General features: G+C 36.2%; 1 protein-coding gene and 1 long non-coding RNA gene across 10 annotated transcripts in view; both read right to left on the bottom strand.

Moving 5' to 3' along the window:
* The window catches only part of tnr (tenascin R (restrictin, janusin)), a 239942-nt gene that overhangs the window by 174265 nt on the left and 42358 nt on the right, over positions 1 to 23319 (bottom strand).
* LOC147837152 (uncharacterized) lies at positions 4320 to 12903 on the bottom strand. Its single transcript, XR_015478009.1, has 3 exons — positions 9229 to 12903; positions 6790 to 9028; positions 4320 to 6685 (listed from the first exon to the last, which is right to left on the bottom strand). It is a non-coding gene; the product is annotated as an uncharacterized LOC147837152 (long non-coding RNA).

Here is a 23319-nt window from a genome sequence, read left to right as displayed (position 1 = left end):
ACAAAACAAACAAAAAATGACATAACAGGCAAATTACATTGGCTACACATTTCTTTTTCTGAAACACTACTGGTAAAAAAAAAAATAAATAAAATAAATAAAAATTTGATACAGAGCTCAGCATAAATGAATACACCCAATTTTGAAAATAAATTATCCATTTCTCAGTGAATATAGATAATGTATTTAGTTACATTTAAACATTATATTTATTTGTTTTAAAGTTCAAGTTGTAATCAAGCTGATATCTTGCAACAAATTATAAAATTAATATAATTTATTATATTTTAGACACTAAACATTTAGAAATAAAAAGATGATACATTTAAATTCACGTGAAACATTGAACAATAAATTACAAACTACAACAATTTAATGAAATTTTATATATATTTATTGTTTCTCTTGATTTTTTCCCAAACATAAATTTAGGCTACAACTTTTTGACCCATTATTGTAAGTTAAGCTTCATTACTGCCTAATCTAAAATGCACATATAAAATGTTAATATAGTCTCAAAAACTTCTAGTTGTTGTGATGATTAGCTCCAATGTCTTTAAACATATTTGATATAAATGTCTAATTATAAGATCGTACACAAGAAAGAGCTGATAAAAACACATACTCCTACTGTTTACTGATTATTTCACAATACAGGGTATCTGCAGGTCTCACCAAGTTAAATGAAAGACAATTTTTTGGTTGTTTTTTTTATCTCGAATATCCGAATTGGAAAAAATGCATAATTATAATTACATACATTTAATAATATAATAGGCAACGTAGTGGCACAGTGGGTAGTGCTGTCGCCTCACAGCAAGAAGGTTGCTAGTTCAAGCCTCGGCTGGGTCAGTGGGTGTTACTGTGTGGAGTTTGCATGTTCTCTCTGCGTTCCTGTGGGTTTCCTCCGGGTCCTCCAGTTTCCTCCACAGTCCAAAGACACGCGGTACAGGTGAACTGGGTAGGGTAAATTGTGTGTAGTGTATGAGTGTAAATGAGTATGTGTGGATGTTTCCCAGAGATGGGTTGCGGCTGGAAGGGCATGCACTGTGCAAAAACGTGCTGGATAAGTTGGCGGTTAATTCCACTGTGGCGACCCCAGATTAATAAAAGGACTAAGCCGAAAAGAAAATTAATAAATGAATGAATAATGATATAATAATTATATATATATATATATATATATATATATATATATATATATATATATATATATATATATATATATATATATATATATTTTTTTTTTTTTTTTTTTTTTTAATTAAAAAAATAAAGGTGAGGTCAGTATCCTCAACAATAAACAAATAGAGAACTTTAAAACAAATGTTACTGTATGGAAAGTAACTAAAAGCTATGTGTAAATAGTTAGGTTTTATTGAAATGGATTGTTGGTGATTTTATAGTTGCTAATGGCCAGATCGGGTAGCTATAAAAAGTAAGACCTGTTAAAAAAGATTTAAGACCTACAACACAACATTTCAGTAGATTTAGGACATTTCCAGGCCTAATAATTTTATATTAAAGAAAATGTAAGACTTTTTAAGACCTTTTAGATACTCTGTAATGTCTAAGTCTTTTGATTTAATTCCATGTGCACAGATGATATCTCTACTCAATCAGTCTGATTAATTTTACAAAGATCACTAATTAGCCACTTTAATAGTTTAGATAACGACTCCACATTGCCTTCGAGCAGCAAAAACTGAATTCTGTGATTTTGGCTGATGGGCTTTTAATGAGTAACAATATCCACTTTTTTTGCCTAGTAAGAGGAAATGCTCCCGCTGACAGCAGCCGTTGTCTAACCACAGATTTAATGTGTCATTACAGCACAGGCATGCATCATGGTGTAAGTCTCTCAAGAGAAGCTCATTCAAACAAACACAGATGCTTCCATCTGTTAAGCTCATATTTACCACCCCGTCCCAATTCTTCTCCCTCTGTCTTGTGTGTGTGGGCAGTCGAGGTGGGAATCGATCTGGGTTCTCCTACCCCATTCATCTAACTCTCTGCCACTGTCCGCCCCGCTACCGCTCAAGGACCCGAAAGCACAGAGGTGCTGGGATTCTGAATAGATCTTTAAAGCTTTTTTCTTCTTAGCGAGATATTGATGGCGCACTCAAGCGATAATGTAAACAAAATTTGCTTTCACTCTATGTATAGGCTATATGTTTTTCTAAGTGGACTATTTAACTTGGAAAAAAAGAAGCCGGAAATGTCAGTGTTGTTTAAAGGTCAAGCGTCTGAAGTAGCACTCCTGTTTTTCTAATAATTATACACCATTTAATCATTTATCGGCTGCCTTTGTCCTCTAGCTCTCCTTTTGTCTGTTGTGCTTGATGTAAAAGACAGAATAATTCAGAGAAGCTCTTTATGAGAATGTGATGGCCTTTTTATGTTTCTCTCAAATATCCTTATGTATAATTGATGGAGAGCTCAACAGCTCGACTGTATATGGAGATGAACTGTATACTCAAGAGTATTTTTACAACAGTTTTGAATGAGCACTTAACCTTGGTTAAAAAAAATAAAATAATAGAGCTTTCCATTTTTTCCTCCTAAAAAATTAGAAAAGCTCAATTACCACCCACTAAAATACCATTCAGTGTAACAATAGTGTACTAAAATGTTTTAAATAATAATTCTTGTCAGTCTTGTTTAGAACAGCAATGATTTGATGGCACATTTAAAAAGTCTATTTTTCAAGGATCATAGTGCAGTCTGAAAATACTCATTAATTTGCAAAGCTTCAAAGAAAGTTTTGTCTCTCATCTAATTAATTAAAAAGCTAACATTGATTTGTGTGTGTATTAAAAGTACATAAATCGTTTTTGTTGACGAAAGTGAATGGGAGATTAAGTGACTATTTTAGTAAGGCAAAAGGGATATTAGTGTTAAATATTCAGTTGGACATTGATGGACATGTTGGATATTGATAGGATGTGAATAAAATTGATTTGAACATCTGAAAATTAAGCAGATCTCAATAAACTAACTACAAAAATTCAACACAATATCAACTTGTCCAATGTAATATGCACACACCAACATATTGGATTTATTAACATTTAAATATAAATTAATCATTATATTCAGCCAATTAAACTGCCACCCCAACTAAAAACAATTTTTTTGTAAATTAATTTAATTTAAATTTTTATTTAAAAATATTTGTAATTATTAAATGAAGTAAAAGTTTGAGTGTACTTTGGGTGTATTAAAATACAGTATTAGTTTTAGTAATTATTATTAAATTATTAACCATTATTAAATTGTTTTATTATGGTTACTATAATGATATGGTTACCATGTTTCATTTTTACATAAATAGATCTGTACAATAAATCTGAAACAATCCCCAAAATAGATAGTCCCGTCTTTGGTCTGTATTTTGCACTGTAAAAAATGCTGGGTTCCACACAATAGATTTGTGTTGGGCCACCATGAATAAGTAGATTGAACATAAAACAATTAAATTATCCCCAAGAAACTCAAGAATTGTGTTGTTTCAGCTCATTTAAAGTAAGTAGATTTTAAATAAGTAGACAAACAGCAAATGTCATATTTTTAGTGTAGCTTTAAATTATTAATTCTTTCTGTGTTCTACAATGCCTTAATTTCTTTGTCCATTCTCAACGGTAAACGCTGTTACTAAGTTGTCATACCTGCACTTATAATAAGGGTTCTTTAACAAAGGCTGAACAGCAGGATGGCAAACAGTCTCTCTTACAGCTGCTACTGCCTGATGTATCCCTTGTGTTTGTTCTTTTTCCTCTGTGATTCAAAACAAAGGTTTAGTTTCTTGCATCCTCTAAACACGGTTACATTCATATCAATAATAGCGACATGGTTGAATTCCCAAACTGTAATTTGACAGTAACACATTTAATAAATAAATAAACCACTCTTCCGTGAATAATTAATGAGAAAATCTGCATCCTTCATTAATCTCAGTCAATTTAGAAAACAAAGGCTTGGTCTTTGATCCATATTAACGTTATGAGCTTCTGCTGAACCAGTCTTTAGAAATTAAATCCCCACTTCACCAAGTAAGCTTCGAAGATTTATTTATTTTATTGGAGGCAGAAGGATGCAGTTCTGTTTTGTTTTAGAAGAGCTGTGATTTATTGCAAAGCTGGAAACTGGGCTAGATAAGAAGAGAGGAGTTTTATACAAATAAGTTCACCGGCACATTGACCCAGAGTCCCACGAACCCCCCGTAGTGTGTGTCGTTTATTAGTGATGGGGCTCTCATAGTTCTTGCATCTCTAAAGACCAAATAGGGAATTTGTACTCTGAGTCTTTTTTTTTTTTTTAAGAAAGAAAGAGAAACTTTTCTGCTCAAAAAGGATAAGGCAAAAATGACAAATTCATGCTTGATAGGATAATCCCAAGGTACTCCATCATACTGAAGGTGAGACATGCATCATTTCTCTTTTAAAGGTATGGAGCCAGGGTGTCTGCTATACTCTCCTCAGACAGCATGAATGACATGAGAACCTAAAAAGGCTGTGTTACCATCTTTGCCGGATAATTACATTTAGGTCAACAAAGCAAAATCCATCTTATATCTTTAAAAAAAAAAATCATAAAAAAAATTCATCCCTCACCCCCCAAAAAAACATACAATTAGAGTGTCACCCACTTTCACGGTCAATCAACTGTTCAACAACAAAACTATTCCATCAGACAAGTATAATTCTGCCAGAATATCGTCTTTTAGATTTTCTTTTTGGCTTTCTATTTAAAATTTTAATTAAACCTTCCATGAAACAAAAAGTATGCAGTCTGAATTTGAATATAAAGAGAACTTACATAAATTCCTATACATTTTAATAGTGCAAGTTTTTGAAGTTTGATTGTTAGCTAATTGCCTTAGAAATGTACAAATATAACTAGGCAGGTAATGTTTGTTAAGAAAAAAAAAATGAGGTTGGCTTGTTGACAATTTAAACTAATTTTACAAGCCCGAAGTTTTATGGTTTTACATGCCATGGATGGATGGAAGGTCTGCGAAGTTCTGAAATGCCAAAATGCACATAAAACACTCATGCATTCATCATCAATTTGAGTTTGTAGAAATAAAACCTCAGTCTCCAAACATAATCACATGACAGCACTTCTATGTTTCCTATGCGTGTTTTAATGGGCAACTTATTTATTATAGTGGGGGGAAGTTACACTGGTTTAATTCTGTGCATGTGTGAAGTGTAAACTTTGGAATTTTTAAAGCTTTGCAAGAAGAACACAAACACGCATCATTTGCTCCACTCGATTGTTATCACACAGACCTATAGAAGTACATTCAAGTATACAGACGTCAATCAATATATATATCAACCTTTTACACTTTGTATCTGCCCAAAATAACCAAACATCCGCGATCGATTAAGTAGTGAAAAATCTTCTCTCGTTTACCCATTTTGTTCTTTGTGCACGAGACCCGTCAACATTCCCACAGACAGTCTCACATGCTCTGTAGACCCACAGAGACGCGCCTTTTTGGGACTTAAAAAATTTGTCTGTTGAATTTGAATTTTGAATTTGAAATTGGAACTTTTGCTTTTCTAAAGTTTGCATGCGTTTTTGCATTACCTTTTTACTTGCAAGGCAAGTTTATTTATATAGCACATTTCATACACAATGGTAATTCAAAGTGCTTTACATAAACAAGAATAAAAGAAACAAGAAAACCAAAAATAAAAGATCAAAAAATGATGAAAAAACAGATAAAAACATATTAAAATGTGTTTAAACAGGTTATAAATGAAAAAGAAAAGAAATAAATAATAGTGCTTAGGCCTACTTTCGCTTGGCTTCGCAGAAAGCAACATTAAATAATTAATTTTATTTAATCTAAACGACTCAGAAAAACTTTACTGCATACTAAACTGCCTGCAAAACATAACTAGTGGTTAATCAAGGCATTTGCCAAATTTAAATAATCTACACATTTAATCTTGTAATTATGATCATTTATAAAGGTATTGCCTTTTTATTCCTTTTTCTGTAATTTAATTATCATTTTCTGATTATTTTTTTAAGTTGACGATATTAACATATTACAGAGCCAATTTATATACATACCTAAAATGCTTTTGCTTTTAAGTTTGCTTTGAATTTGAAAGAGAGAAAAGCAGATATTACCTGCCAGTGGGTGCCCATAGCTCCTGAATAGCATAAAAGTAGGAGAAATAGTGAATTTCTGTTTTTATTTCAAGTATTTATTTACTTTTTTTTTTTTTACTTTAGCCCATTGAAAAAAATCAGTGTATAACAGTGTCAAAATAAATAACAGTTTTGTTAAAAATTAGATTATGTTTTGTTTCTTGCATATAGTAAACTATGTATGTGATGTGTGTAAATGGTGTGTTTCAATCCGGCTACCACTGCAAGTATATTTTCAATCCTTTGGGAAGCACTGCCTTGGGTGGTAATTAGTCTCCTCAGGGCACCCATGGGTTTCATCATCTGTGATTTTCATTTGTGCACAGCACATTAAAAGGTAAACAATGCAATATTCTTGTAAAACAACTTGGAAAGAAAAAAAAATGTAAGGGATTTGAGGGAAATCAGCCGACTCTTTTCTAATGTCTTTTCATTTTTCCTGATCTTCCTCAACAAATGATGGTCATAAAAGTTCAAAAGATTGATCTTATCACCAGCAGGAGCACATTTGATGCTGTATTGCGGGGAAATTGAAACCGATTTAACGTTACTGGCATTTGAGAACTGTGCTTTACTGTATAAATGCATGTGACATTCCATACATTGGCAATTGAACACAAACACACAAAATCAAATATCCATATGCTAAATATGTTGCTAATAAATTAAGTGATATGTGCAAAATGTTCATACTATTTACTCTTTTTTTGCATATCTCTACCATCAGTGGTTGTTGCGTTCGCCAGCATAGTCATAAAATATCAGTAAATGGATGGACGGATAGATGACAGACAGATAGTGGAATGGATGACAGACAGCTAGCATACTGAAAGGGAGCCAGTTCTGAATTTTGCATAACCCTCCACCCTAGTAAAGGATTCTAGTAGTGTGTGCCTTGGTTTGAATTCAGATTTGGGCTAAGGCGTTCACTCATGGAAGGAACAATGGGTCCCGCTACAATAATGTGATATAGTGATGGCTGGACTGTGTATATTTATTTCCCAGGCCTCTTTGTCATCGCCAAATGCTGCTGACCTTGTGTACGAATCTGTATCAGTGAGCACAGTCTTTATTTCCAAGCTTGAGAGAAAGTGTGCTCACTGGTCACCTTCGCAACCTTGCTCCAAATGAACATGTCCTTTCCTGGACTGAGCTCTCTTTTAACACCTTTCACACGTTAAAGCGACAGAATCTGAAACTAAAAGCGTCTGTCCAAGGTTGTGTAAATTGTTAAAAGACTGTACAAAATTGTAGAATAATTTGGAATGTGATTGGCGGCGTAGAACAATTGATCAACTGTTTTTAGATCTCCTGCAAGGTCAGCATGAAATCTTGAGGTCGTATTTAATGACCAGCTCGCTTTCACAAAGCACATCTCAATAAATGACTGTCAGGAAACGATTGATTCGAACAGATCAAAAGCCACGCACACACATAAGATCGAAGCCTACCTAGAAAACTGACCAGCAGCACATATGGGAAAAGCTGTGTTAAACCCTCCAGCAAAGCAGATTTTGGATGTCACCCTTATCTAGCACACCAGATTCAACACATCAGCTAATTAGCCATGCGTTCCATGACCTGGATTGGGTGCGTCAGCTTAGTGAGACATTTAAATGTGAAAAAAAAAGCTTGGCCATGCAACATGACTGCTTTAAAAGTGAGTTTGCAGGAACTGAATGAAGGTATAAATGATATGTGATAATTTTAATCTGACTGTCACCTAATTACCTTCTATGCCACCTTATTAATATTCATGAGTCAAGCTGGCAAGTTATTGAACGTGCCCTCCATATTTCAGTCATTCTTGACAGCTTTGAACCTCAAGGGAACCTCAACAACTTTTGAATTCCCATTGATTTCTTGAAATTAAATAGAAGTAACAGAATGCTGAATTTAATTAAATGAAGATTAGAATGTAACTATATATGCAGTGCCAGGAGCAATGAATTGAGTATTCTCTGACAAATACATAAGAAACCGTCAACAAAGAATATAATTTACATGCAGCATTTCTATTCTACTTGGTGTGAGATTAGGCATGGGATGATAACCATTTTAAGTTAAGTTATACCGCAGTTTAGAAACATCAAGAACCAGCAAAATATTATTATACCGTTTCAATTATATATTTATTTAATTTTTCCGTTTTATTTTTGTTTTTTTCGGACGACAGTATCTCCAGCTGAAAAAAAAATCTCCAAAGATTCCTTTTTAAATAGCAAAAAAAATCAGTGTTTTTGAAACAAATGAAGACAGCAGAAGTCAAAGATTCATTTGAATTATTCAGCCTGACGTGTTTACTGCTCCAAAATAATTTAAACGTTTCTCAAAATAAAATATATTGTGTTCAAAGGGGAATTATTTTTTGTTTTGTTTTTTTACCCAGACATTTAAAAAGAATTTATTTTAGAGCAATAATGTTAATCACAACACCGTGAAATCGTGATATTTTTATCCAAGGGTATCATACTGTCAGAATCTATACTGGCCCTTGTCCATGTGAGATCTCTTTGCATATTTGAGAGAAACTATTTTCTCAGCAAAGTGAATCAATGAATCAACTACTTATACACTAGAGTTTAGGATATACTGCGCATTCATTGAAATTAACACTAGAACTACAGATGTGGTCATTTAATCATTTTTATTACTTGCAATTTAATAACTTTGTTGAAATAAAACACACAACTACAATACCTTGACTTTTCCTAACCATTTATATATCTTTCTAACATTATTATTTCAATAAAATTACAAAACATAAAAGAGCTATGAGTATTTATACCTTTAATTGTCAAACAAAATCAAATTTTTATGGTTATGACTTAATTAAATATGATGACAGATTTTCATGCTCATATATAAACAGAAGCTTTGAATATAAATATGACATGACAACATGACATATACTGTATATGTGAAACTCTTAAATGCTTAGTAGGTTATAGAGCATATCTGTACCAGTTATTCTACAGCAGGCCTAAAAATCAGTCACTGATGGTTTATTAATCAATAGCTAACAATACACATTATTTAGACCTGAGATTCCCAAACAGCGGTGGTATAGTTACTTTGCACTTTGCATTGCAAGACTAAAGAAACATTTTTATTCACTCGCCTTTTAGGATTGTTTATTTTTCCATCTGTTGTCATGTATAGCTACACTGCAGAAAAAGCTTTTCTTTCTTAATAATTTTGTCTCGTTTCTAGTTCAGATATCTACAAAATCTTAAATCAATACAAGAAAAATGGCATGAGAAAACTAAAGTGATGCTTAAAAGTGATGAAAGGGTTTGAAACGAATGCTGTTCTTTTTTATCCGATTAATCGATGAATCAGATAAAAAAAAGAAAAGCATTCATTTCGAACCCCCTATTCAAAAACAGAACTAAAATCTTTAGAAACTGCCCAAACATGTTGTTCTTGAACATTCCTGAGCTGTTACAATAATAATAATAATAAACTAAAATATGTCCTGTTTTCAAGCCAAATATCTAAGACAGAATAATGGATTATTAAAATAATTGTTAGTGCAGCCCTAATATACTTTAATTGCAGTTAACCTGCAACTTAGAATAGAAACTGTAGACCTTATAGGTACCATAGATTGTTTTGAGTCAATGCAGCTACCATTTTGCCCAAAGATTTCTCCTTTCTGTTTGTTCTTTCTTTGAAGGAATTCTGTGGAAGTAAAGCCCAGGTGTGTATCACATCGGCTACAGTAACGCTTTATCTTACTGCAAAAAAATTATCCATTGTTTTGGCTATACAAAAACAGAAATTACTCAGCCCGTGACTTGGTGGTTAGGGAACTGTTTTGAGATTGAGAAATGTTTTGGCCGTACCCCTGATGCTATGACGACACATGAAAACTATGAATTGTGAATTTTGGCTACCAATCCTGGAACCCTCCCTCTCTAATATAAAACCAGTCCTTTGCCAACAACAGAGCAGCCCAGAATACACCTTCTCCAAATGATGATCAGGTGCTGTCTGTGGCTGCGATTAGCAGACAATGCAGAAAGTCAACCTCTAAAAATGTATTGGCCCAGATGGAATCCCTGGCAGGGTGCGGAGAGAATACCTTAGTAAGCTGTTTGAGATGTCCTTTCAGATATCTTCAGCACCCTGCAAACACTGCTGCTGCTGCGCTTACATCTCAAAACTAAAATCATCTATGTGCCAAAAATGTCAGCGTTAACATCCCTTAATGACGATGGCTGCCTTGAACTCACACTCGTCATAATGAAGTGTTTTAAACAACCGGTCATGACCCACATTAAAGCCTTCATCCCACCCACACTAGTTTGCTTACAGCCAGACCCGATTCACTGTGTGCACCATAACATCCACCACCCACTTGGTTATTTCCCAGCTGTAAAATAAAAAACACTTGTGTTAAAACACTCGTTGACATCAATTAAGCTTTCAATGCTATCATATCTCTGATGTTATTTGGCAAAATCTCATAAGAGTTTATAGAGTGTCTGTGAATCCCAGAAAAAAAGAGATGAACTTTAACTTGAGATAGGGTGATTGTAGTTAACTAAATGTAAATGTCAAGCAACAAAATCATTATAGTTATTTAATGATAATAAAATTTCTAAAACATTGAGATTATGTACTGTATGTATATACACTCACCGGCCACTTTATTAGGTACACCTGTCCAACTGCTCATTAACACAAATTTCTAAGCAGCCTATCACATGGCAGCAAATCAATCCATTTAGGGTCATGGTCAAGACGATCTGCTGCAGTTCAAACCAAGCATCAGAATGGGGAAAAAAGCTGATTTAAGTGACTTTGAACGTGGCATGGGCGACGCAATTACGCGGTAGGTAGTGCTGTCGTCTCACAGCAAGAAGGTCGCTGGTTCGAGCCTTGGCTGGGTCAGTTGGCGTTTCTGTGTGGAGTTTGCATGTTCTCCCTGCGTCCGCCTGGGTTTCCTCTGGGTGCTCCGGTTTTCCACATAGTCCAAAGACATGCAGTACAGGTGAAATCGGTAGGCTAAATTGTCAGTAGTGTATGAGTGTGAACGAGTGTGAGTGGATGTTTTCCAGAGATGTGTTGCGGCTGGAAGGGCATTCGCTGCGTAAAAACGGCCAGGTTCACTCCGCTGTGGCGACCCCGGATTAATAAAGGGACTAAATCGAAAAGAAAATGAATGAACGTGGCATGGTTGTTGGTGTTAAATGGGCTGGTTTGAGTATTTCAGAAACTGCTGATCTACTGGGATTTTCATACACAACCATCTCTAGGGTTTATAGTGAATGATCCAAAAATGAGAAAATATTCAGTGAGCAGCAGTTCTGTGGGCGCAAATGCCTTGTTGATGCCAGAGGTCAGAGGAGAATGACCAGACTTGTTCAAGCTGATAGAAAGGCAACAGTAACAGTAACGCTTGTTACAACTGAGTTATGTAGAAGAGCATCTCTGAACACACAGCACATCAAACCTTGAGGCAGATGCACAACAGGAGCAGAAGACCACACAGGGTGCCACTCCTGTCAGCTAAGAACAAGAAACTGAGACTACAATTTGCACAAGCTCACCAAAATTGGACAATAGAAGATTGAAAAAGCATTGCCTGGTCTGATGGGTCAAAATTTGGCTTTAACAACATAGAAGAATGGATTCATCCTGCCTTGTATCAACAGTTCAGGCTGGTGGTTGTGTAACGGTTTGGGGGATTTTTTCTTGTGTCCATTAGTACCAATTGAGCATCATGTCAATGCCACAGCCTACCTGAGTGTTGTTGCTGACCATGTCCATCCCTTTATGACCACAGTGTACCCATATTTTTATGGCTACTTCCAGCAGGATAAACGTCATAAAGCGCGAATAATCTTTGACTGGTTTCTTGAACATGACAATGAGTTCACTATACTCAAATAGCCTCCAGTCACCAGATCTCTATCCAATAGAGCACCTTTGAGATGTTTTGGAACAGGAGATTGGCGTCAAGTATGTATCATGCCAATATGGACCAACATCTCTGAGGAAAATTTCCATTACCTTGTTGAATCTATGCCATGAAGGATTAAAGCAGTTCTGAAAGCAAAGGAGGGTTCATACAGCTATGAAGTGAGTATAGAGCTATATGTGGAATATTAAGAAACCACTTTAGAATTAAAAATTTCCCCAGGTCCTGGATTTATTACATTTGTGTTTGAATATAATGTCCATATTTGTTTTATCTTTTAATGGTCTGGAAACAAATTTCTTTCAAAATTTCAATTGGTCAAGATAACAAATGTTTTCATTTTATGAGAAGTTATTCCGTCAAATTTTGATTTCTCTTGAATGCTCAAGAGAAAGTTTCCTATAAAAGGTAATTTGCAGTGTACAATTGGGCAAATTTAGTTGAAGCCTACAATTTGCATTGTGACAGTCTCCTGGTTCAATTTTGTCCTTTTTTTCCAGAAAAACAAGTTTTAAAATTGCAATAACAACAAAATCCAAGCTGCTGTAAAAACTTCTGCATTTCACCTTTGTAGGCAAATATTATGAATAAATAATGTGCATAAATTTTACAATGTTAATGTTACAATAATATCAACTGTCTCTCCACAATTTTCAAAAGAAAACTTCTCAAGTGCACTGAACAGCACTTGCAATGACAAGCTAATAACGTTTTCAATTTCATTCGATCATTGCAGGTTTTGCCAGTTTACTCTGATATACTACTGTGAGGAATAATGCAATAAATATTTCAAGTTTATTATCAACTATTAAAAGGATTATTCAAATGGCTTGCTTCAGTGCTGTTTTTAGCAAATGTGCAGAGAGATCACATAATCATACATTTTTAAGGGGGCTGACAGCTTAATTGCAGATTTAAGGGGAGCTGAGATGACAGAAGCCCATCTAGCAAATGTCTTGCCCTTACTGTGGCAAAGACAAAGCAATGTCTTTGCGTTTTTGAAATGATAATGTATGATATTAAATGATCAAATTATTCACATATAACAAAAAATCTGAGAAAAATATGGGCATTTAAATAAAAAAAACAGTAATAAGAATAAATTAGCAACATGAACATTCTATAATTGCATGACATTGCAGGGTTTAAAGTGTAAAGACAAGTAAAATTGATCATATTTTAATGCTTTATTTAAAAGGGCAACCTTTATATTTTCTGTATGTATATATTACATTAAAATCAAAAAACAACATTGACTTTTTATATACACAAGCTGCCCTGAGTTTTTGAAGCGGAAGCAGTGCTGTATGTTCAGAAAGTGACAGCAGATTACACTGTTGAATTACGAAAACCACTTTGCGAGATTTTGACTTGTTAAACCCCACTTTGCTTATAAATGTGTGCATCTGAGCTTGAATTTCTATATTCTAACCTCAGTGTGACTGACGTGATTATAGGCTCTGTTTGATAACAGCAGAATTCTCTGTTCCATCCGTTTCATTTTGAACAAACTTGACTGGCACATTCAGTGCACTTAAGATAGAAGCCACGGAAAGTCGAATCTCTCTCATTGACAGAAACCTTTGCAGTTTATTATACATGGAAGAAAAAACACCCAGAAAGAGCAGGTGAAGTAATGCGGGGGAATATGAATGGAAAGGAATCCTTAACTGTTTTATAATAGAGTGGGCATTAAAGACTTGAGTGCATTACATTAATTGGGCAGTTCTCACAGACCACAAACACAGACTGTGAAAAATGAAAAACTGAAGGAAAGCCAATAATATAGCAAACACACCAGCAACTGTTGCCTTTTAGTTTGTGGAGGCCTTGTAATTAATCAGTGTTCACGAGGGTGAGGATAATATTTATGCAGCCAAAATGTCACAGTTACTTTGAGGCACTGAATTTAATTCTACTGAGATTTAACCAAGGCGCTCACGCGGTATAAATATAAATCTAGCCCTGGGCGACTTCAGAATTATGTTAATAAAATGTGAAATATGGCTGTGATATTTCCTCCTGGTTGTGACAAGGAGGTATTTTTCTTTGGCAAAGATTGGCTTTATGGGGTTTATGGAGTGAATTCTAAAACTCCATCATAACTCAGTGCTCATTACTTCGCTAATGAACACAAGCTTCTTGAACTATTGCATGCCTGTATATGTAAGCGAAATGTCAGTATTTCTCAAGGCTCCAGACTGAAAAAAATGGTAGGAGGAAATTATGGCTATTAAAATGAAAAATTTTGGAGCCTAAGAACTTTTCTAATATCTACTGTACATAAGCATTCAATAAATAGAAGTGCTTCATTGAGTGCATGGCTTCTAATTTTACCTAAAAGTCCTTAATGTAGGATGGTGAATTAAATGACAATTTAGGTTATATATTCCAGTTAAAAATATGTAAAAAATACTCTGTCTATTAAAGAGATAACAAGGAAAATGTACTATCAATGAATTAAACATTGCCCAATATGTGACAGACAATATAAATATACACACAAAGTAGGGTTATCACAATGCTGGAAATCGATACCAATCGATACTGAAGTTTTAAAAATCTTGACATTTGAGCACTACTGAGGACGTTTTTAAACAGTGCTGATTTGCCATTGTGTTCACATGCTCAACAGAAATGACTGTGATTAGCCGTGGAGGTCATCAGTTCACTGAACTCACCGCTGTTTACTGATTGCAACCATAGATCAAGGGAAACTGGCAAAACATCAAACCTATTAAATTATTTTTTAAATACGTTGAGAATAAGCATATTCAATTTTATTGTCATATAAACAATTACTCCATATCCTAAATAGACGAGGCGCAGCATGTAGAAACCCCGGCGCATGGTCTAACAGGGTTGTGCTTATTCTCTTAATGAGTTATGGGTGTGTTTTGAGCAGAACGTGCATTTGAGTTGCATGATTAATGAAAAAAGATCGCCATCTTGATTCGACTACCCTCACAATCTTAATTCAGCATATCTATGACACAGCCAATTATATTTTCAAGTTTGGGTGAAGCATAAAGGCCTCGCACAAGTCTTCACATTGTTTTACATATATTGCTCAGCAACGTGGACACATCCAAAGGGTGTTAAAAGTGTCACATGCTGTATTTCTAGGCTATAGTTCACCAAAAAATGTAATTTCTGTCTTCATGTAATGATGTATTCACGGCCATGAAATCACACGTGAGCTGTTTGTATACTACTCGCGTGTCTGCGAATGATGTGAAGTTTATTAATAAACTAATTGCGAAAGGATCACGTGCTTATGATTGCTAGCGGCTGGGTCCACATTATCCTTTTCACAATGCACCAATCAGGCTACTCCTAAACTACTACAAATACCCTGGGTTACATTTCACCGCAATCTTCATTTTGAAGAATCCCCCCTTCCACCCCTATTCCTCCTTCTTCCTAGATGGGTGACACGGTGGCCCAGTGCTTAGCACTGTTGACTCACAGCAAGAATGCTCTGGTTCCAGGCTTTACCAAACTAGCAGGCGTTTCTGTGCAGAGTTTGCACTTTCTCCCCTTGCTCACGTGGGTTTCCCCCGGGTGCCCCGATTTCCTCCCATTGTCCAAAAACATGCAACTTAAGTTATTTGACTAATCCAAATCGGCACCATAGACATGATTCGAGTAAGTAGTTATCTCGTAAGAGCAATCACTATCTGTTCATTAGTTATTACAGCAGGCGAGTTCTCGAGATCTACCTGAGCTCAAACTCCCCGCCTGCCTTGCAACGGGAGGGAGCCCCGGGCTTGAGGATCTTATGAGCTCAGGGCTCTATATCGGGACAGCATGCCAAACAAGCTTATAATCAATCATCAGTTAAGTGTGAACTCTTAAAGTATACTTTAGTGAACAGAACCTGCATAGGCTGTGAATAACAGGTAATAAAGCTGTTAAAAACTTGCAAAAACTAAAATATTAATAAACATTTTTTATTACTATTTAATAAGTCTCCCCATACAATTTGATATAGTGCGTGGACTCAGAAGCTTGTTTGCATGATGTCACACTTAAAAAGCGCATAAGTTGGGGTTTCATTAAGGTTTCAATATTTGAATTAACAGGCTTAAAATGTTTTTTTTATTAACTAAACTGAAATTATGGTGTCGAAAAAAAAAAAAAAACATTTCTATATTTTTTTTATCTTTATTTTCACCACATTTGGAGTCTAGTTTCTTTATACCCAAGCCAGTGTTTCTTCTAGGACGTTTTCCAGCTGTGGCGGCAGGTTTTTTACACTAATCTACCAACTACCTATGGCGTTATTTCAATGAAAAATGGAGAAATGTCATGAGCGCAGTATTACACGCAGAGATCGCATTTATGTAACATTCAATCATTCATTCATTCTTTTTCTTTTTGGCTTAGTCCCTTTGTTAATCTGGGGTCACCATAGCGGAATGAACCGCCAACTTATCCAGCACGTTTTTTACGCAACAAATGCCCTTTCAGCTGCAACCCATTTCAGGGAACCATCCACATACACTCATTCACACTTATACACTACATTTACACAAATCTCTGTGCCTGCGCACAGATTTTCTCAAATCTTGAGAAACTTCTTGCGCATTCCCTCAAATATACGCTGCTCAAATGCAGATCGTCTTGTGCGCTCTCAAATAAACACTGCTGAAGTGCAATTTAGTGCGTTTATGTTACAAGTAAGTCTCCAACAATTATAAGATTTGCTAGGAATATTTATGAATGTCTCCAATAGACCTACAGAGCGGCAATAATGCGTTCTGAAGTAAAGTGAAACAGCAATAAACTCCAGCAAGATAAAGTCATTATATGCAGAACAACAGACATTTATCTATCAATAAAAGTATAGTTATGGAAACTGTGCTCATCTTAATTAAAAGCTACGTCGTGTTTGCTTGCATCGCACACCTGTCAGAAAAGTTTGCGCTGTTATAATTCACTTACCTTTTAATGCGTTTTGGTGCGCTATAACCCGCTATTAAAAAACAACAATGACTGAATGTTTTGAATGAGAACCTGTAATGTAGCCGTGGTGGGATGAATTTTGGTGTGGCGCCCCGCCATGGCAGAATGAATGAAGTGGAAACCATGCAAACCATCTAATTTGCTTTAATGTTTTTGCGTTTATATACTTGTTTATACAACTATGCAATATTGCACAAAGTTATATACAGTCAGCATGCAATTTTATTCATGAAAGCAGCACAGTAAATGAGCCTCAACCTCTATTCCAACTGCATTTACACACAGATACAATGGCATTCCTTTCTGAGAAGCTTTATTCGGGACAGGCTATAAATGGCTATATAAGGACACCTATTTGTTTCATGTCAAAAACTGAAGTACTGTGAATTGAAGAGGTACACCAAGGCATCTTTTCCCAGCCATAACTTTACCTCGGGAGAATTTCTATGCATACATAAGCGAGTGCTGGAATTTATGAGCATTGCTTTGCAACAATTGCCTTTGATGAATTGTGTACCTATACAAATTGTTTGGGCTCTTCATATGCTCTCTGTCTTGATAAATATACTTTATGATGCACATGTTGAGTTATTCCTTTTCCAGCAAATATCCTGAATTATAAGTAGCCTATTCCTAATTGTTTTTTATGAGTACACTGAGTACACTTCCCCGGCGCCGATTTATATGGACAGCTCTGGACGTGTAGAGCAAAGCAGTCGGTTAGAAGCGGTTTTTGAAGGAAAAAATCTTTGCATGCTATTCCTTCAACCTCCCACACAATTAACAAAGTGATTTTCACAGCTCTCTACACAATTAATCATTCACCACAGTTCCTTGAACACAAACACACAGCAGCCCCCACGGAGCCACAAAGCCACAGAGGGCTGAAGCAGAGGCCAGTTTAAAGCCTGCTTTACACCACATGTAGAGCAAGCAGTGTGTACGTTAACAGCAGTGTGTGGCTCGTGTTCATAGCAATGTATAATAATGGACAGAAGTGATTGGCATCTTTGAATTTGGCTTTGCCACGTTGGTTTTAGTTTGCTTAGGATATTATTCATTAATAATATATGTCATATTCAGGAATAACATCAATTTGTGGTATATGTTTTGTTCTAGATGTGAATTAACATTGAAATAAACAGATTTTTTTTAAAGCAAAGGTTATTTGAAATATTAAAGTATTAAAGCAGGAACTTTACTGGCATTAAATCTAATTTCTATGTATGGTGATTGTCATTTGTGAAATTTTTTTTTCCGATGAAATTAGACATCTTGTCTTTTACCTGTGGACAGTTTTTTTTTTGTTGTTTGTTTTTTAGACTTTGGGCAAAAAAAAAAAAAAAAAAAAAACATTAAAAAAATAAATTTATTAATAAAATAAATAAATACAAAAAATTAAATAAAACAAAAAATAAATATATAATAAAATATTAATAAAAGAAAAAATAGTAATTAAAAAATGAAATAAAATAATAATAAATTAATAAAAAAAGAAAAAATGAATTAATAAAATAATAAAATAATAATAAAATAAATAAATAAAACAGAAAAAAAAAAAAAAAAAAAAATATATATATATATATATATATATATATATATATATAAAACAAAATAAAATACTAATAAATAAGTAAAATAAAATAAGTAGAAAAAATAAGAAAAATAAATAAATAAATAAAATAAATCTTTTAAAATATATATTGTATAAAATGCAATTAAACAACACACCACATGGATTTTAAACTGTGGTGTCTGCTCAACTGTAAACCTAGAAAATGCACATTCTGCGATGTGACTATTCCATATCCACAAATCCCAATGTTAATGTTGAAGCAGTATATTGTGCAGTCCTATTTATAATACACTTTCAATATATATTTTTCTAAATTTACCCCTGCAACAAGACAAAAATCACCCTGATGACGGCACTTCTCACACCTACGCTTCTGCTGTGTCTAATACACAGCACTCTGTTCCTTAGGTGAACAGTATGAATGCTGTAACCTTTTACTATATCTCATAATAAGCTTGATCGCATATTGTTTTGAAATTTCTGATCCCATCACAACTACATAGGGCAATGCTGACAAGCGGCCAGCTTGACGTCTCAACATATATGAGCTTTTATCAGTGTGCAGGAGCAGCAGCGAAGCACACAGCAACCCAGTTATGAGTTAATAAAAGGTAGGAGGCTGAGATGAAAGAGACACCCGGCACCTGTGAGTCAGAAGTGAGACAGACTGTAAAGAAAAGACAAAATGAGTCTCAGAGGAGACGTTTGCATCTCAGCGGGCTGGCAGGTTCAAACGCAGGTACAGAAGCAGTGCTGCTGGCCCCAATGCGCCCTTCAGAGCTCTCCAAGCTTACAGAGATGAGAGCTCAACTCTCCGGCCAAGACTCACATCCCAAGCCCGATATCTGTTGTGTGTCCGTGTGAGTCAGCTTAGGGAGATAGATGGATTTGGAAGGAGTTCAGAGGGATTTGATGGTCGTCGCTGAGGTGGCTGCACCGTTTGGCCTGTAATGCTGTTGACATCTCCATGACTGTGCAAAAGTTTCAGCTGCTTGGCAGGTGCGGGATGCCAGTGAGAAAGAGGTATTGAGATTCAGCTTTCTTCTGCCAATAGCGCCAAGCACTTTTCCTCAGGGATCTGGTGTTTTATTACCCTTTAAATGGCTACTGACTGCTCTGTATTTGAAGCGTGACAAGAGTGTTTGCTTAAAACGTGTGACTGGAGAAGCAATTGTCCCATGCCTGTCGATACCAGAAAGCGTTTTGAATAATTAGTAACGCTGAGATCTAGAGAAATAAAAAGATGATTAGAGAACCCAGCATGAAAAGAGGGGCGCAAACAATGTTGCCTCTTGTTCCGTAGAGTCCTGTTGGTACGGAATTACTGCAACCCTATGATCATCGGGGAAAATAGATGAAAGGGGAAAGAATGAGGAGGACAGAACAGAAAGTAAATGTAAGGGAAAATGTGTAAGGGATAAAAAAGGGAGAAGAAAGAAAAGGAAAAGACAGATAAACACAACTGAAAAAACAACAACCATGCTTAAACACAAAGTCTCAACTGGTTTGCTTGTTAGCTGATTTAAAGCTGACTAGTCTCCCAAACCCCTCTAAAGTCAGCAAGCAGATCATATTGACAAGGCTGTGATACTGTAGCTACATACAAACTTGACAGAAAATTACATTACTTTGTAAATTAATATCCACTTTAATAAAAATATATTACAAACAGGATTAATGTAACCATTTTGAAGAAAAGGACATGCTTTACTAAATCCTCGTAGGTAGTGTGAGAGTGTCCAAGATGAGTTAAAGTTGCTGTATGTGCTGTAAGTTTTTAACTCTACTTAAGCATAAAATACCATATTATGTTTGCAGATATTTCAGAAACATGCCAAGTGAGCAGTCTTGTTTAGCTGAAAATCAATGCTGAAGTCAGATATTCTGCTTTCAAAATGTGTTTTTGGTGTTAGAATGCTGTCTTTGTTTTGGTTTTTGTAACCTGCCCACTGCCAGTTTAGACAATTATATTTCAGCACCCCAAGTGGCCTTGTTGGAAAACCATGCATTTCATTCAGTCAGTCATAAAGACTCCCAAAGTGTGCATCTGGGAGTTAAATTCAACCTCTGGTGGACAGTAGCAGACTGCGAAATGAGACGCAGATTTAGAGTTCCACATGAGGTTATTAATTAAATAGCAAATAATATAAATATTATGAGCGTAAACATTAGGTGAGCAGGTTCCATAGTAACCCTGTGTCCAAACAACACACTACATGACAAGATACGGAGTGATAAGCAATTTGGCTGTTTGCACCAGACGAAACACGATAGAAATTTAAAATACAGCCAATGATAAGCACAGAATATGCACTCACTTACGAAATGGTAAGGATTATAAATAATTAACCTCTTTAACATTATTAAATGTTCAATTTCAAACAGTTTATTTATTTTCAAGATCTGTAGTGAAACTATCTGCTGTAGTATGGCAATAAATGTCATGTAAAATAGCATTCAAACTAATGCTAACATCATTAGTATTTAACCAGTGTTGGGCAAACTCTACTTAAATTGTAGCTTAACTACAATAAAAATCTATCCTCTGGGAAATGTAGCAAGCTAAGCTAAAAGCTACTTGGCAAAAGTAGCTTAGCTACGTCTAAGCTATTTTCACAATTTTCATTAAACCGAAGCAACTTCAATACTAGTCAATCATATCTTTGTGATCGAAACAAAACTGTCAATGAAACATATAAGGCATAATTGTTCAGTTCAGTTACTTACTGCAAATAATTTGCTGTACTAAACAGAAACAAATTATAGTAAATAACAGCAAAAACAATTTAATTTAATACATTTAAAATACTATAGTAATTTATAGTAAGGGGAAATATTTAGAAATAACATTACATTGTATATAAACTCTTCATTAATAGATTACACTACGTAATGTAGTATCATTAGTAAATATCATGAACTAATAGTAATTACCATATATATATATATATATATATATATATATATATATATATATATATATATATATATATATATATATATATATATATATATATATATACACACACACACACACACACACACACTTATAGACAGGACAGCATCAGAATTAACGTTTTTGCATCTTAACATGTACTTTTTAAGGTACTGTATGGTCATGAGGAAACCTGCTTCAGAAATAACTCCTCTCCCTCAGTAATCTTTATATCAAGCAAATTTCTCATGTTAGCCTAATTGTTTGGCAACGTCACCAACCAGAGTGAGAGGTGGCAGTAATGCACCAAAAAGTTTGTTGTCAAACACCGTAAAATAGGAAGAAGAAGAAATCGACATTCTTGCCATCAAATGGATTTAATTTCATCATCTAGACACCAGCCTCACAGCTCTGTGAATGTCGGTGCCGTCACTTACTGATCTGCGATCAGTAATTGTAGTTCCCCTTCGGGGGGAACTTCAGCACTATAAGTGGATTTGATTTGTAAAATCCACGCATTGGGAGGTTCGGTTCAGAAGCTACTCGTCTGAAAGAGTATTGAACGGGCCAATTAAGAATGAATTGGCAGCGCAAGCCTGCGCAGGTGAGCGGCATAAGCAATCAACTGAGTATATAAGCTCACCTGGCGCCAGCAGACGCTATCCTTTTCGCTTCAGAGACTTTCTGATCGAGTCGATGAGGGTTCCTCCTGCTGTGACCAGCGATTCTGAGCGAACGAGAGCATTCTCCCGGTCCAGAGTGTGTACACGCAGTGGCAGACGGTCGAGCTGGGTTTCTCCCTTGCCTGGCGTTCTTTGGGTCCGGTCCTCCAGAGCGGTGCGTATAAAGTTGCAAACTTCACAGAAAGAGCAACACAGTCGTGCAGCACGTCCTTATCAGGACGGCGCTCCGACTGTGCGTTTCTGGATGCGGTGGTTTCCTGTCCTCGGATGATGGGCGCGGGCACTGTGTTACATGTCTGGGGGTCCAGCATGTTAATGCGCTGCTCGCGGGCAGTTCATGTCGTCATTGCGATGCCATGACTGTTGCGCAAGATCGCGGTTAGCCTTTGCAAAAGGGTGAACCACCCCAGTTGTCCCCTGCTCTGCAGCGGGCACTCGGGCAGATCTGAGGGTTTCAGCGAGAGATAATCCGTCGCCCACGGGCCCGCGGACCTCCCGCTCCTCTAAGCGCTCCATCCAAGCTTCGGGCGGGGGAAGCGATCCGTCTAACAGATGGTAGCCCTTACGCCCGATGACACCGGAGACCAGATGTCCACCGCGGCATCGGAGGGTGGGCTTTCATTGTCCGATGATGATCCAGACCCGCTCGCCCCCTTCGGGCTGGTGAGCGCTGTCACTACGGATCCTGAAACGGACATGTTAGCCGTGCTTTCCCGGGCTGCTTCGGCCGTGGGTTGGAGATGGTTTATCCCCCAGCTCCGCGGCCGGACCGACTAGAGGGGCGTTCCCTTCTTCCCGGAGGTGCACAGTAGGCTCACGCGGTCTTGTAAAGCACTTTTTTCTGCTCGTGCTGCGTGTTCCTCCACCCTAACCACTCTTGACGGTGAAACAGCCAGGGGGTATGTGGCGATTCCTCAGGTTGAGTGCGCGATGGCGGTAAATCCGCGCGGCGCCTCTTCTTGGCGGGATCCGCCTCGTCTCCCATCCAAAGCCTGTAAGTTATCTACCTCCCTCGGAGCTAGAGCTTACATAGCTGCGGGCCAGGCTGCTTCCGCCT

Source organism: Danio rerio, chromosome 2 (genome assembly GCF_052040795.2).
Source record: "Danio rerio strain M-AB ecotype USA chromosome 2, GRCz13ab, whole genome shotgun sequence".
NCBI classification, from domain to species: domain Eukaryota; kingdom Metazoa; phylum Chordata; class Actinopteri; order Cypriniformes; family Danionidae; genus Danio; species Danio rerio.
The sequence above is the reverse complement of the archived record's forward strand: the minus strand, read 5'-3'. Positions and strand labels throughout refer to the sequence as shown.